Source organism: Rattus rattus, chromosome 2 (assembly GCF_011064425.1).
Source record: "Rattus rattus isolate New Zealand chromosome 2, Rrattus_CSIRO_v1, whole genome shotgun sequence".
Lineage (NCBI taxonomy): Eukaryota > Metazoa > Chordata > Mammalia > Rodentia > Muridae > Rattus > Rattus rattus.
In genome coordinates, this window is record NC_046155.1 from 39,736,622 (window position 1) to 39,751,910 (window position 15,289).

Below are 15,289 nucleotides of genomic sequence, written 5' to 3' on the forward strand. Positions count from 1 at the left end.
CTCTCTCTCACTGTCCTCCCTCTCTGTCCTCCCTCTCACTGTCCTCCCTCTCCTCTCTGTCCTCTCTCTCACTGTCCTCCCTCTCTGTCCTCTCTCTCACTGTCCTCCCTCTCTCTCCCTCTCTCCCTGTCCTCCCCTCTCTGTCCTCTCTCTCCTGTCCTCCCCTCTCTGTCCTCCCCTCTCCTGTCCTCCCTCTCTGTCCCTCCCCTCTGTCCTCCCTCTCTGTCCTCCCTCTCTCTGTCCTCCCTCTCTCTGCCCTCCCTCTCTGCCCTCCCTCTCTCTCCCCTCCCTCTCTGTCCTCTCTCTCACTGTCCTCCCTCTCTGTCCTCCCTCTCTGTCCTCCCTCTCTCTGTCCTCCCTTTCTCTGTCCTCTCTCTCCTGTCCTCTCTCCTGTCCTCCCTCTCTGTCCTCCCCTCTGTCCTCCCTCTCTGTCCTCCCTTTCTCTGTCCTCCCCTCTCTCTCTCCTCCCTCTCTGTCCTCCCTCTCTCTGTCCTCCCTCTCTGTCCTCCCTCTCTGTCCTCCCTCTCCCTCCCTCTCTGTCCTCCCTCTCTCTCTCCTCCCTCTCTGTCCTCTCTCTCACTGTCCTCCCTCTCTCTATCCTCCCTCTCTGTCCTCCCCTCTCTCTCCTCCCTCTCTGTCCTTCCGCTCTCTCTCCTCCCCCTCTCTCTCCCCTCTCTCTCTCTCTCTCTCTCTCTCTCCCCACACACACACCTCTCCCTCTCCCCCTCCTCCTCTCCCCCTCCCTCTCTCTCTCCTCCCTCTCTCTCCTCCTCTCTCTCTCTCTCTCCTCTCTCTCTCTCTCTGTCCTCCCTCTCTCTGTCCTCCCTCTCACTGTCCTCCCTCTCTCTGTGTCCTCCCTCTCACTGTCCTCCCTCTCACTGTCCTCCCTCTCTATCCTCTCTCTCACTGTCCTCCCTCTCTCTATCCTCCCTCTCACTGTCCTCCCTCTCTGTCCTCCCTCTCACTGTCCTTCCTCTCCCTGTCCTCTCTCTGTCCTCTCCGTGTCCTCTCGTGTTCATTAATTACAATTGCCCTTCATTTGCCTCCCCTTTCCCTTCCTTTGATGTGCCTTAGTAGTTTTGTTAAGACTTACCCTGTTTTGTTTTTAATTTTAATACCTTTTTGGCTTCACAATAAAAAGATGATTTTTATTAAAGAAAGGAAGAAAACCATGAGAAGGTGTTCTCAATGATCATAGATTTTATAATTATGTATGTATATATGTGAAATAAAGATTTTTACCTAACGTATATGAAGAACCTAGGAGAACTGGCCAAGATTTGTCTAAGGTCTTTATGAAAGTTTATCTACTATAATTTGGATATGTCAGACGATTGGTCTATGGTGCTGTTGTGAGTTAATAGAACCTTCTGGAAGTGGGCCATGGTAAGAGGAAGTTTCCTGGCTTCCACAAGGTGAGTACCTTTATTTTACCCTGCGCTCCTCCCTAACTCCTGCCTCACACAGGCCCTTAGGCTCTGGGGCCAAATGAGCATGGGGGAGGGGGGGATAAGACATCCAAAATGGTGAGCGACAGTAACACTTCCTCTTGAACGCTATTGTGTCAGGTGCTTTATCACCGTGGTGGAACACATCTACCGCAATATCCAAATGACAATCAGCAAAGGAGGAGAAACAACGTGACCATTAATCAGAAAATTCAAGACAACAATAAAATACCATGGCTCACAAGAGCAAACGAGAGAAAAGCAAGCTAATACAAAGTTTCAGTGAAGATGCAGAATTATTAAATTTTCTCCTTTTCCTCACTCCACATCCCACCCCTCTTTGGAGCAAGTTCTTGTTTTATAGCCCAGGTTAGCCTTGCACTCCTGGTGATCCTCCTGTGTCAGCCTCTGGTGTCAGTTTAGGCATAAGCTGACACTGTGGCTTTACACGTGTTACTGACGGTGGGGTAAATTGTTGCTATCTTCTTCTTAGGCTAAACACTCGTCAGCTCCTGTGACAAAATGCATTCTTTCATAATGTACTGAAATGTATATGTACTTGCCAAAAGACTACGAGAATACTTAGAGTATAGCACTGTTTATACCACACCAATGATCTCATTAACAGCAAAACGTATCTGTCATAATATAGTCTATTCATATGATAACGTATTGCAAAGGAAATGAATGATTTTCATTAAAAGATGTTCAGATATATTTATTTCACATGTACGAGTGTTTTGCCGACTTGTATGTGTGTGCCCACAGAAGCCAGAAGAGGCTATCCGAGCGCCTGGAGCTGGAGTTACAGATGGCTGTGACCCACTGTGCGGGTGTTGGGAATGGAACCTAGGTAGATCCTCTGTGAGAACAAAGTGCTCTAAACTCTGAGCCTTCCCCAGACCCCCCTGCAGTCAAAGAAAATCCAAAACAAGGCCAAACTGCCCTGCTGTCAGTGGCCAGGGCATGGTTTGTTGGAGGAGAGTTGTCCGTGGGTAGGAGTGCAACGGTGTGTTCCGACCTGGTCATCAATTTCCTCAGCTTACTGTATGATCGTATGCTTTTGGTAGTTCTGTGCAGTTTTTTGGGTTTCTGTTTGTTTTTGGGGTTGGGGGATTTTGAGTCAGGGTTTCTCTGTGTAGCCTTGGCTCTCCTGGAAATCTCTGTAGAGCAGGCTGGCTGCCCTGGAGCTAGATCAATAGAACAGGCTGGACTGAACTCAGAAATCCACCTGCCTCTGCCTCTGCGCCTCTCTCTGCCTCTCTGCCTCTCTTCCCCTGCCCCTAACCCTGCCTAGTGTTGGGAGCAAAGGTTTGCATCACCACTGCCTGGCTAGTTCTGTGCAGTTTTAATGAATTTACACCCTTGTGTTTCTGCCCCCACAGAAAAGGCACAGACCTCCATTTCTGTGAAGGTCCTCCCTACTGTTCTTCCCTAACCACATCCACCTTCCTCCTGCTCTTCCCCACGATACAGTTTTAACTGCTGTTAATTTTATAATAGACATGATCTAATCGATCATCTAAGTTATTTACAAATGGCTCACAGCAGGGTATGGTGGTACCTTTAATTCCAGCGCTCTGGAGCCAGAGGCAGGATGCTCTCTGTGAGATCGAGGCCAACCTGGTCTACATAGCAAGCTCCAGGATAGACAGGGCTACATAGGAAGACGTTGTCTCAAAAACCAAAATAAAATAATGGTAGTATTAATAATAATAAAACAGCTCACAAGCATTTACTAAGTAAGTCAAATGCATGGTGTTTATGTTACCTGAGGTTGAATGGGGCTCTGTGGAAGTCAGCCTGCCGGCCTCCCCTCCTCGCCTCCCTTTCTCTTGAGACTGTCTCAGTTAAATCCTGCAGGATGACCTGGAGCTTCCGTCCTCCTGCTTCAGCCTCTTGTACTCCAGGAAAGCAGCTGCTTGCTTTTCAGTGACCCACACATTAGCCAGTGTACATATTCTTGCAATACAATTAAAATAACTTTGTATATCAGCATTAAGACCATGTGTATTAAACTCAACCTGAAGCCATGGCCTCTGGTGTTCATCGAGCACTGGCCCTAATTGTTTCTGCATTTTTATTGTCTTTGCCATGAGATAGAGCTGGATAAATCCCAATTTGTCCCAACTTGGGGTATTGGAATGAGGTTTTGGTACTATGGGATTTTTCCCTTCCTATGTTTTTAAATCAAGAAAGAGGGGACCATGAGCCGGTTTCTGTTAGAAGGCTGTATTTCTAGTCTGCAGGTGTTCGGTACACCATGCCGCTAGGGGTTCATATAACACGGTGACTGGGTTTGCTTCTGATGTACAGCAGATCACATGAGAGTTAGTTGAGTTGAACAACAAACCTTCCTTGTGACTTATTGGCCCAGCCTTCTGGGCTGGGCTGGCTTGGCAGGACTGGATGGTCCCAGATGACCTCACACGGCAGCCTGGCTGGGTCATGGTGTGAAGGTTGGGAAGACACACATCGGGGAATACAGACTAGCTATACTTTTTTAAATTGTGACTTTCCTAGTGTTTGAATCAATAAAAGAGAGTTGCTCCCTTAGGCTGCCTTCTTTGTCCTTCTCCTGTCACCTCCTTGCTTTTGAAATCGTCTTAGCTATCAGGTGGGTTTTTCCTTCCTATGTTCACACACATCTCTCACTAATGTCAACACCATTGTTACAGTTAAATGGTAACAGTGCAAGCCCAGAACAAAATTTACTTAGAGCATAATTTAAAATTTAAGAACATCAATGAGGTAATTTCTATAGCATATAGTCCTTTGAATTTTATAAGGTTTTGCGAAAAGGCACGTATTTTGTATTTTGAAAAGTACATAGAGCACTACAAGATAGGAGTTACACGATGATTGTATATATTACCTTTGTGTATGTTTACTTTTATTTATTACAGTTTAGAAGTGAACTGAGTTTTAAAAGATTCCACATATGACCAAGTTCCTAAAGTCACTTAAGAATTTCAGAAGTCGGGCTGGAGAGATGGCTCAATGGTTAAGAGCACTGACTGCTCTTCCAGAGGTCCTGAGTTCAATTCCCAGCACCCACATGGTGGCTCACAACCGTCTGCAACACAATCTGATTCCCTCTTCTGGTGTGTCTGAAGAGAGTGACAGGCTACTCACTTATATAAAATAAAAATAAAATCTTTTTAAAAAAAAGGATTTCAGAAGTCATAACCTTATTTATTTTCAATATATGCATGCAGGGGTTACTAGAAAAATAGAATGGTAATAAATTTTAAGTGTAAGAATCTTATATTTTGATTTTATAGTATTTTTTTTTAAGATTTATTCATTTATTATATATAAGTACACTGTAGCTGTCTTCAGACACCAGAAGAGGGCATCAGATCTCATTACAGATGGTTGTGAGCCACCATGTGGTTGCTGGGCATAGAACTCAGGACCTCTGGAAGAGCAGTCAGTGCTCTTAACCGCTGAGCCATCTCTCCAGCCCTTGATTTTATAGTATTAAGTCACCAGTCCGGGTTTTGTTTGACAGTGTTTACAAAAGATACCATATATTTCAATAACTAAAAGGAAAAAAGTGGGGTTGGAGAGATGGCTCAGTGACTAAGAGTACAGATTGCTGTTGCAGAGGACCTGAGTTCAATTTCTAACACTGACATTGGGCAGCTCACAAACTCCAGTGGATCTGCTGCCCTCTTCTGACCTCTGCGGCATCTACACACACATACCTTCATACACTCAGGTACACACATGACACACCTTCATACACTCAGGCACACACATGTACATATAAAATAAAAATAAATCTTAAAAAAATTCTAAAGACCAATTTTTATGATTACTTTAAATTCATTTAAACTACTTATATAAGCAGTCTTTATAAAGATTTATTTGAACATATTTATTGGGTAGTTCGCATACGTTTTCAGTCTTTGTGCCTACAGGAGAGCCCTACACAAAGAGCCCTACAGGCTCTAAGAAGGTCAGGAAGAAACTGTAGAAAAACCTTTCTCCTCCTCCCTGCAGTGACAGCGGAGGAAGTAGGCGGTGGTCTACTTAAATCCTTTCAACTATCTCCACTACAGAACATGAAATTCAATGTACAAAGCACACTTGGCCGGAGGGCATGGATAAAATACTACTTTCGGGGTGGAAGGCTTAACGTAATCTAGCCAGAGGAAGGCCTCTCTGAGCTAAATTCCAGAGGTTTTACTCAATCAGGGGAAAGTCTTCAATGTCACACTGATCAAGGAGCTATGGGGTGACTTTCTAATCCCAGGAGATAGACACTAATGTAGCTAGGGGAGGAGGGTGGGCTCAGTGTGGGGAGGTGTTAGGGTCACTCTGAATCTAATGTCTTCTGTATAGCATATCTATACATCAATTTAAATAGTCACGGCTATCTTGGTTTTAGGGAACAAACCCAAAGTTTCATGTAGATAAAAATTTAGTATGTCTATATTTTATTTTCCTCGTACAATAATGATACTATCCCAGAGATGAAATATAGTTTTTTTAGTTTAAATGTAAAAAACTTAGTTTACCAATTTTTTCCCTTATTTCCATTGATAATGATTCCCAAATAAAAATTATAAAAGTTATCAACCTTAAAGACAAGCATCTTACTACTTAATATTAAATTGTCTTAATCTGTGGTTAAGATTCTCTTTTAGTTTAACAGAACTGACAGTTGTGTTAAAGACAGGAACGTCCTTCACGACCTTATTTTAGCCTATAAAGCAGGATCATATGATTATAACCTAACTCTGAAACAAACCATTTCCTTCCAGAGCCTGGGTTTCAGCTACGTTTCCTCTAGGAAGCAAGTGGCCTCTATAAAGTTACTCAGCACACCTTAGGCCGCAATTTACAGTTCTGCAGGGACATTACCTTGATTTCTTAACCTAGGGTTATATTTTAAAATATTAAAAATAATTAAAAAGTGAAAAAAAACAAGTAGTTTAAAACACCTTCACTTATGACATTTGCTATACCAAATAGACCCCATCTTGAAACTAAGTTTACAACCTTTTAACCCTCGCACACTACTTATGCTTGTTTATCTCTGTGTTACTTTATGTCCAGCCAGGGTTATATATAATTTATATTTATTTTTCTAAAAGACATTTCAAAAATTATTTCCTTTTTTAAAAATTAATTTTATTTTTTAAGTTTTGAGACAGGGTCTCTCTACCTACCCTTGGCTGTTCTGGAACTTACTATGTGGGCCAGTCTGGTCTCAAACTCACAGGGTTTGCCTGTCTCTGCCTTCTAACTTTGATCCCAGGACCAAAGGTGTGCACCACCACACTGGGCTTTCTTTTTCTTTTTTCTTTTCTTTCTTTCTTTTTTTTTAAGATTTATTTTATTTATATAAGTGCACTGTAGCTGTTTTCAGACACACCCAAAGAGGGCATCAGATCCCATTACAGATGGTTGTGAACCACCATGTGGTTGACTGAGATTTGAACTCAGGAACTCTGGAAGAGCAGTCAGTACTCTTAACCACTGAGCCATCTCTCCAGCCCCTCTTTTTTGTTTCTTTTTTTAAGATATATAACTTTTACAAAGCTGTAACACAGCGACAAAGACAGGGTTTTTTATTTGTTTGTTTTTGATATTATAATTTAGTTATAGCGTTTCCCCCTTCCTTTTCCTCCCTCCAAACCCTCCCACCTAACCGCCCTCCCCATTCTCTTTCAAATTCATGGCCTTTTTTCTCAAGTGTTATGGCATAGGTACATGTATTCGTATTTGCACTTACATTCCCAGTATAACCTGTTGAGCCCATATCGTGTTACTCGTGTGTTCGCAGGACTTCTTACTTGGCACTGAACAGCCACCTTGGTTTTTGTTTTCTTAAAGAAAAGACTAGGCCCCAGCTTCGAGAGTACTTGAATAGTGACCATCCCGTCCGCAAAGTACCATATATCACTACATACGGTCCCTGTGTGCTTTCCAGAGGAAGTCCGAGTCAGTATGCCACGAGGCACCTACAAGCGCGTGTCTATTCACAGTACATTGTGAACAGCGCTGTACACAATAGCCTGTGTCTTAGCTCAGGTGCTTGTCAGTGAGTGAGTGACAAAAGAAAACGTGGCACATGGTGGGAATCATTCAGCCATGAAGATTAAGGAGATGCCATTTCCAGGAAAATGGAAGCTACAAGAAATGTCACATTAAGCAAAATAGGCCAGCTTCTGAGAGCCAAGTTTTATGCTTTCTCTCATAGGTATGACCTAGATTTGGGAAAAGGATTAGAAGAGGAGGGAAGGTAGGAAAGAAAGGGTCAAAGTCTGTTATGCATTTGTAAACATCACGGGGAATCTGGTGTTTTGTATGATTAAAACATGCTAAAAGTTAAATAAAAACAAGACAATAGCCAAAGGTGCAGTTTTAGGCCCACTTCCTTACGCCGCCTAAGAATGTGACATTTAGAGCTCCATCTTGTGTTTTAGCAAGCCTTGGACCTGAGTCACCAAAGAATGAAGGGAAAGAGATGGCCAGAATCATTCATTTGAAATTAAAATTTCTGTTTTAGAAATAACAACACTGATGTAAGTTGTGTTAAAGGAGAGAAAGTTTTGCTTTACTTCCTTATTTTAGCCTGTAAAAAAGAATCATATAACATAACTAAGGTTGAAACAAAGAAAGACAAAATACTTTCTCACCTTATTTTGAGGCTGGTTCCTGAGAGGAAGAAGGGAGAGAGATGACAGGAGCCATCCATGTCGCTGGACCCATCCTCTTAGCATGTGCAGGCTTAACTTGTCTATCTGTGTCAGTGTCTATAAAATTATGTGCATCAGATAATTCAAACCAAAGGTTTATACACAAGCTGGAGAGGTGTATCAGCAGTTAAGAACACGTTATCTTTCAGAGGACCCGAATTCGATTTCCAGTACCTACCTGTTGGATCACAACCATTTCTAACTCAGTTCCAAGGGATCCAACACTCTCTTCCAACCACCACAGACACAAGACAAGCATATAGTTTACAGACACACGGACATGCAGGCAGAACACTCCTACACATAACAAAAAATAAATCTCGAAGTTTTAAAAAATGTTTACTTAGGGATTCTTTTGTCGTTATAGTATTTTGGTTTTGGGAGACAGGCTTTCTCTGTGTAGCCCTGGCTGTCCTGGAACTCATTCTGTAGACCAGGCTGTCCTCAAACTCAGAGATCCGCCCGCCTCTGCCTCCTCAGTGCTGGGATAAGGTGTGCACTGCCACATTGACTTAAGTGATTCTTTTTATGCCCTCTGATTTCTCCCTGAACTTCACAATAATCGTGTGTGTGTGTGTGTGTGTGTGTGTGTGTGTGTGTGTGTGTGTGTGTGGTATGTGTGTGGTGTGTGGTGTGTGTGCGTGTGTGTGTGTGTGTGTGTGTGTGTGCGCGCACGCGTGTACATGATTTACACCAAAGTCCTTTCAGGTAAGTGATTCATATCCCTTTTCTGTTTCTCCTTTAAGCTCTGTTTATTGCTTTAGATTTTACCTTTATTTTTGTGTGCATATGAGCGTCCTTGAGAGTATATGCTATGTGTGTGTCGGAAGAGGCCAGAAGAGGGTGTCTGGTCCCCGGGAGCTGGAGTCACAGGCAGAGAAACCATCTGATGTGAGTGCTGGGAGCCCCACCCAGTGCCCTGCAAGAGCAGTGCGCACATTTAGGTCCTCTCTCCAGTCGCTCCGTTCAGGTTTAAGTCTTTGCTTTTTGTGTTTTGTGCCTCTGTTAAGTATTGGGTGTTCGTAATGGTTTCACTTTCCAGATGTACTTTAGCATTATGTCCTCTGTCAGTATCTATTTTCTATTTTGTCTTATCTTCAGATAGACGAAATTCCAGCCCCTGACTCTCATTTTCATATTTGTGCAATTTAATCTACAATCTGTTTTTTTTTTTTGATGATACATAGTAGGATATACTTTCCACTCAGTCTGTCTTAATAAGCTTTGTGTTGTTGTTTTAAAAAAATACAAAAGGGCTGGAGAGATGGCTCAGCGGTTAAGAGCACTGCCTGCTCTTCCAGAGGTCCTGAGTTCAATTCCCAGCAACCACATGGTGGCTCACAACCATCTGTAATGGGATCTGATGCCCTCTTCTGGTGGGTCTGAGGACAGCGACAGTGTACTCATATAAAATAAATAAATAAAAATATTTTTTAAAAAATTACAAAAGCACAAACCCACCTAAAATAATAAAAGGGCTGTTCAGCTCGGAGCTGTGGAGACATCAGTGAACCTTTGGCCCTGTGGGATGTGTGTGTATGTATGCATTTGTGGGTATGTGCACACAAGTGCAGGTGCTCTTGGAGGCCAGGACACCGCAGCCAGTGTTTTAGGTAGGAAAAAATAATTCCCTGAGCCCATACGGCTTTCATTTTCTGTCTGTAAATCCGCATGAGTTACAACTGGTTTTCAGCCCTCAGCTCGGGCTTCCTCTGTAAGACTTCTTTTGAATCTCTAGCAGAGATTCAACGCAGAGCCAGCCAGTAACTTTCTGAATGGTCCACCTCTAGACACCACTGGGCCCACAGAGCTGCAGGGCCCCCTCCCTCAGGCCCAGCGAGGGTGCCACTTTGCCTGACAAGCCTGGGTTCTACCTCCCACTTTGGGTGTGAGTCAGCCTTCTCTGGGAGGGAAGCGGCTGGTTTCCACAGCCCGCCTTGTACTGGCAGAACTTCATTTTTGCCAAGATTGTGAGGTGGAGGTGGGAGAGGAAATAAAAAATATCCAGGAAAACAGGTCACAATTCTCATTGTCTTAACCAAAATTTTGGCAAACATTCAGAAATAAATGCTCTCTAACATGCCTTCTTTTGTCTGATTTTTAGGGTTCGGAAATCTGATAGTAGGAAACTTTGTCCTCTCTAGTTTTCTTTAAATATGTCCTTTAAATGTAAATACATACACTTAGGGCATGACAGAAAAAAAAGTATTTTTCCTTCATTCTTCAAGCAGAATTTAAGAAGTTCAAGAGGAAAAATAAAAGCCATCATTCTCCCTTGAATTTCTGGTTATGGTCCCTTTATCCTGATGCTTCTTCCCAAACCCTGAAGTTCCTTTTCTGCTTAGCAAGATCCCATAGCTGTGCTTCAGATCCAGCATTGATGACAGAGTCTGCCACCACTCCATTGGTGCTGTCTTCCTCTATAATTGTTTCTCACAGGGTTCCTCCCGGGTTTTGAGTTCTTGTCTTGAATAGTAGACCTCTGTTCTGAGAACAGATTGCTGTAATACTGCTTTCCTTTGCAGGAAGGATGTCGTTTTTCTACTTTTACACATTCTTTGTCTTTTTTTCTTTTCCTTTCTTTCTTTCTTCTTTCTTTCTTTCTTTCTTTCTTTCTTTTTTTTTTTTTTTTTTTTTTTTTTCTTTTTTTTTTTTTTTTTTTTTTTTTGTTGTTGTTGTTGGGTTTTGTTTTTGTTTTTGTGGCGTGGTCTCTCTACATAGCCCCGGTTGTCCTGGAACTCACTATGCAGATCAGGCTGGCCTCGAACAGAGATCTGCCAGCCTCTGCCACTTGAGTGGCAGATTATAGCTGTGTGCTACCACACCCAACTTGTCTTTAAATTTTAAAAGCATGACTTTCATGTGGTTTTCTTGAGACTGACCTCACTTAGTGTTCATTCAGTTGTTAGGTCCCTGTATTTACAATTAGAGGTGTCGTCCTATATCCTTTAGATATAGACAGTGTTTGATAGATCCTCACGGTGGGTGTCTAATTTACAAGCACCCCTAAGGTTCAGGTCTTGAGAAGTCTTCCCTCCCCCCAGGCTAAAGTTGGCACTGTAAGCACGGGGCTGGCCAGGCAGTGGCTCACTTGTACTTCCAGTCTACAACTTATGATCTAGGAGCTTCCCACAACATAAGAGCTCCTCCCTTCTCCTTTTTCTTCTCCCTCCCTCCCTCCCTCTCTCTCTTTTAAGATTATATTTTTACTTAATTTTGTGTATATATGTGTGGGTTTGTCCAAAGGAATGTTGCTGTTCGCAGAGGCATGAGTAGGTGTTGGATTCCCTAGAACTGGAATTCCAGGCAGCTCTGAGCTTGGCTGTCAAGAGCCAAACTCAGCTTCTCTTCAGGGTGTGTACGTTGAACCACCCTGCTCTTCTAAGCCCCCAAACTCTGAGGTTAACGAGCAGCGTTTCTGCAGTAAATTACACTCCAGCACCGGTTCAGAAATCAATAAAGATCCCATTAGTGCTACACGGTAATACATCTGAGCTCAGTGTGTTCCTAGGCAGTGTCTGAGACTTGTTTGCTAAGATACAGAGCTCTAACATTTGGAAATGGGCTCGCATGTGCTATTCATAGTGTTTCCTAACCTTCGGAGTTGAGCCATGTTTTGGGCATGTGGAGTTGTTCTGTTTATTTGAAGAAAAGGAGAGACTTGTTTAATCATGAGCAGGTCTGTCTTAACAATCCTGGATGATCAATAGAGCAGAGGGTTTCAATCCTAACTGCACTCAGGAAAATGTCTTCTCAGTGACTGAGAGGAGCAGGCAGATCTAGTCTGGAAATGACTCCATGTTCTTACTTGTACTTGAAAATCGGGTAAGAATTCCCTGCATAAAATTTCATAAAGAGTATTTGAATCAGTGCCCACTTTATTCATGGAAGGGATCTTCACCCACCCATCAACCTGTGCATTGCCAGAGTCAGAGTTTAGTGGGAGAGTGTGATTATGCTAACACCTATCTCCTGTTTATTGGCAAAGGCAAGTGCTTATAATCCTCACGATTATAAATATTTATGATTCCTTCAAGTATATGCCTTCTCTTATTTCAGCCCACAAGTATTATTACTACTAGGTGAAGGTTCCCTTCTGTTCTTTTCTTCTGGAGGAAAGAAGAGACACAGTTTACTTGGCAAGACAAGGGAAAGGAAAGCACTCCAGACACACACACACACACACACACACACACACACACACACAACGACACAAACACACACACATGCAAAGACACACACACACAGAGACACACACACACAAACACACACAGACACACACACACACACACACACACACACACACACACACACACACAGGACAGGGTGACCTGAGGAAGGGATGGTAACTCTTTCAGTTCTGCATTATGTATTTTCAAGGTTTTATAAATATTCTCGAGCTGGAGAAATGGCTCAGTGTGGTTAAGAGCACTGACTGTTCTTCCAGAGTTCCTGAGTTCAAATCTCAGTCAACCACTTGGTGGCTCACAACCATCTGTAATGGGATCTGATGCCCTCTTCTGGTGAGTCTGAAGACAGCTACATATACAATATACATATTACTCATATACGATAGATAGATAGATAGATAGATAGATAGATAGATAGATAGATAGATTGATTTTGTAAGTATTCTAGCGGTGGATGGCATATTCATGGTAGTAAGATGACCTTTTTTTGCCCTCAAATCATAGTGCATTGAGGAAATCACTTTTTCAGGTGTCCCCCCACCCCATCCTTGTGAACTGTCCACAGAAGAGGCTGAAAACCACAGCACAAACAGCACAGTAATGAAGCCTGGGGTGTAGCGGGTGCAAACTTTCTCGCTGTTCACGCACGGACATTGGGGCAGTTTGCCAGGGCTTTGCTGACTTAGGGAAGAATCCAGGGAAGAATCCAGCTGCAGCCTCAAGGATGATTAGCCATGGGGGCATCTGCTTATCCGAGGTACAGCTGCATTTTCCTCGGTTACCTCACGTCTAACCCCCTGCCTTCTGCTCTCAATATCTGTTGACATAACTTTTCTCATGGATAATTACAACCAAATGTGAAGCAAAGGCTTCCTCTACAGTTTAAAACAGTTTATTATTGGGCACAGTGGCACACACCTTTAATCCTAGCAGAGGCAGGTGGATCTCTGTTAGTTCAAGGCCAACCTGGTCTGTATAGCAAGTTTTATATGAGACTCTATCTCAAAAAACAAAGAGAGAGAGAGAGAGAGAGAGAGAGAGAGAGAGAGAGAGAGAGAGAGGAAGGAAGAAGAAACAAACAAACAAAAACTTTGCAGAAGATCAAAGTTTGAGTCCCTCCTCCCACTTCCTGCAGTACAATAACCATTCCAGCTTCAGGGGATCTGATGCCCTCTTCTGGACACCATGGGTATTTGCACGCACATGTGTACAGATGCACAGACATAATTAAAAGTGAAATCTTTTTAAAATGTAAGATGTAAACAGGTGAGTAGTAGTATCTTACTTAGGGTTTCATTGCTGCGAACAGTCACTGTGACGAAGGCAACTCTTACAAGGACAACATTTAACTGGGGCTGGCTTACAGGTTCAGAGGTTCAGTCCATTATCATCATAGCAGGAACATGGCAGCATCTAGGCAGGCATGGAACTAGAGGAACTGAGAGTTCTACATCTTGTTCCAAAATCAAACAGGAGAAGACTGACTCCTCAGGCAGCTAGGAGTGACACAGTCTCTCCAACAAGGCCACACCTCCTAATAGTGCCACTCTCTGGGCCAAGCATATTCCGATCACCACATTCCACTTCCTGGCCCCAAAGGCTTATTCAAACACATGAGTCTCTGAGGGCCATACCTAGTCATAGCATAATCCAAAATACATTTAGTTCAAGTTCCCATAGTCTATCATACGCTCAACAATGTTTAAAAGTCCAGAGTTCAAAGTCTCATCCAATTGCTTTACCGTAATAACTTATAAAATGAAAGTCAAAAAAGCAGATCATATACCTGCAAAATCACAGGATATACATTTCCATTCCAAAATGACATAGTGAGGAAAATCAGGACCGAACTTCATGTCTGATGTCAACATGCTCTTCAGATCTCCAACTCCTTTCTGCTTCGTTGACTGCAACATACTTCTTTTTCTTGGGCTGGTTCCACTCCCTGTAGCAGCTTTTCTCTGGAGGTCCATGGTCCTGGCATTTCTAACATCTTGGGGTACCTGAGGCAAGTTCAACTTTATATCTCTTATTCCAAGTCTGGGATCTACACATGATCTTCTGGCCCCTCCAAAGGTCTTGAGTCACATTTCCGGCTCTGCCCTCTGTAGCACTCTGGTTGACTCCAGTCCGCTGCTGCCACTCTCCCTGGTGGTCATCCCATGATACTAGCTAGCATGTCTAGCATGCAGGAGTTTCTTGTTGCAACTAGGCTTCAGCAATAGTCCCTCTATGGTGCCAAGCCTCAGCTTCTTTGCATGACCTCTTCAGTCCTAGGCCGTCAACTGCAGCTGAGGCTGCACCTTCACCAATGGCGTTCCCTGGCCTCTCACAGTGCCAAGCTTCAGCTGCTCTTCATGACCCCTTCATACCTTCAAAACCTGTACCATGTGACTCTTACACATCGCAAGTCCAGCTGTAGCATGAGGTACAACCTTGGCTTATCTCGGGGACACAGCTTCTATGTGCTCTCAGAAAACAACTCCCAGATTTCACCTCAGTGATGCTAATCTCTTTTTTTTTTTTTTTTTTTTATTAGCTTGAGTATTTCTTATGTACATTTGAGTGTTATTCCCTTTCCCAGTTTCGGGCAAACATCCCTTCCTCCCCCCTTCCTTATGGGTGTTCCCCTCCCCACCCCTCCCCCCATTGCCGCCCTCCCCCGACAGTCTAGTTCACTGGGGGTTCAGTCTTAGCAGGACCCAGGGCTTCCCCTTCCACTGGTGCTCTTACTAGGATATTCATTGCTACCTACGAGGTCAGAGTCCAGGGTCAGTCCATGTATAGTCTTTAGGTAGTGGCTTAGTCCCTGGAAGCTCTGGTTGCTTGGCATTGTTGTACATATGGGGTCTCAAGCCCCTTCAAGCTCTTCCAGTTCATTCTCTGATTCCTACAACGGGGGTCCCGTTCTCAGTTCAGTGGTTTGCTGCTGGCATTC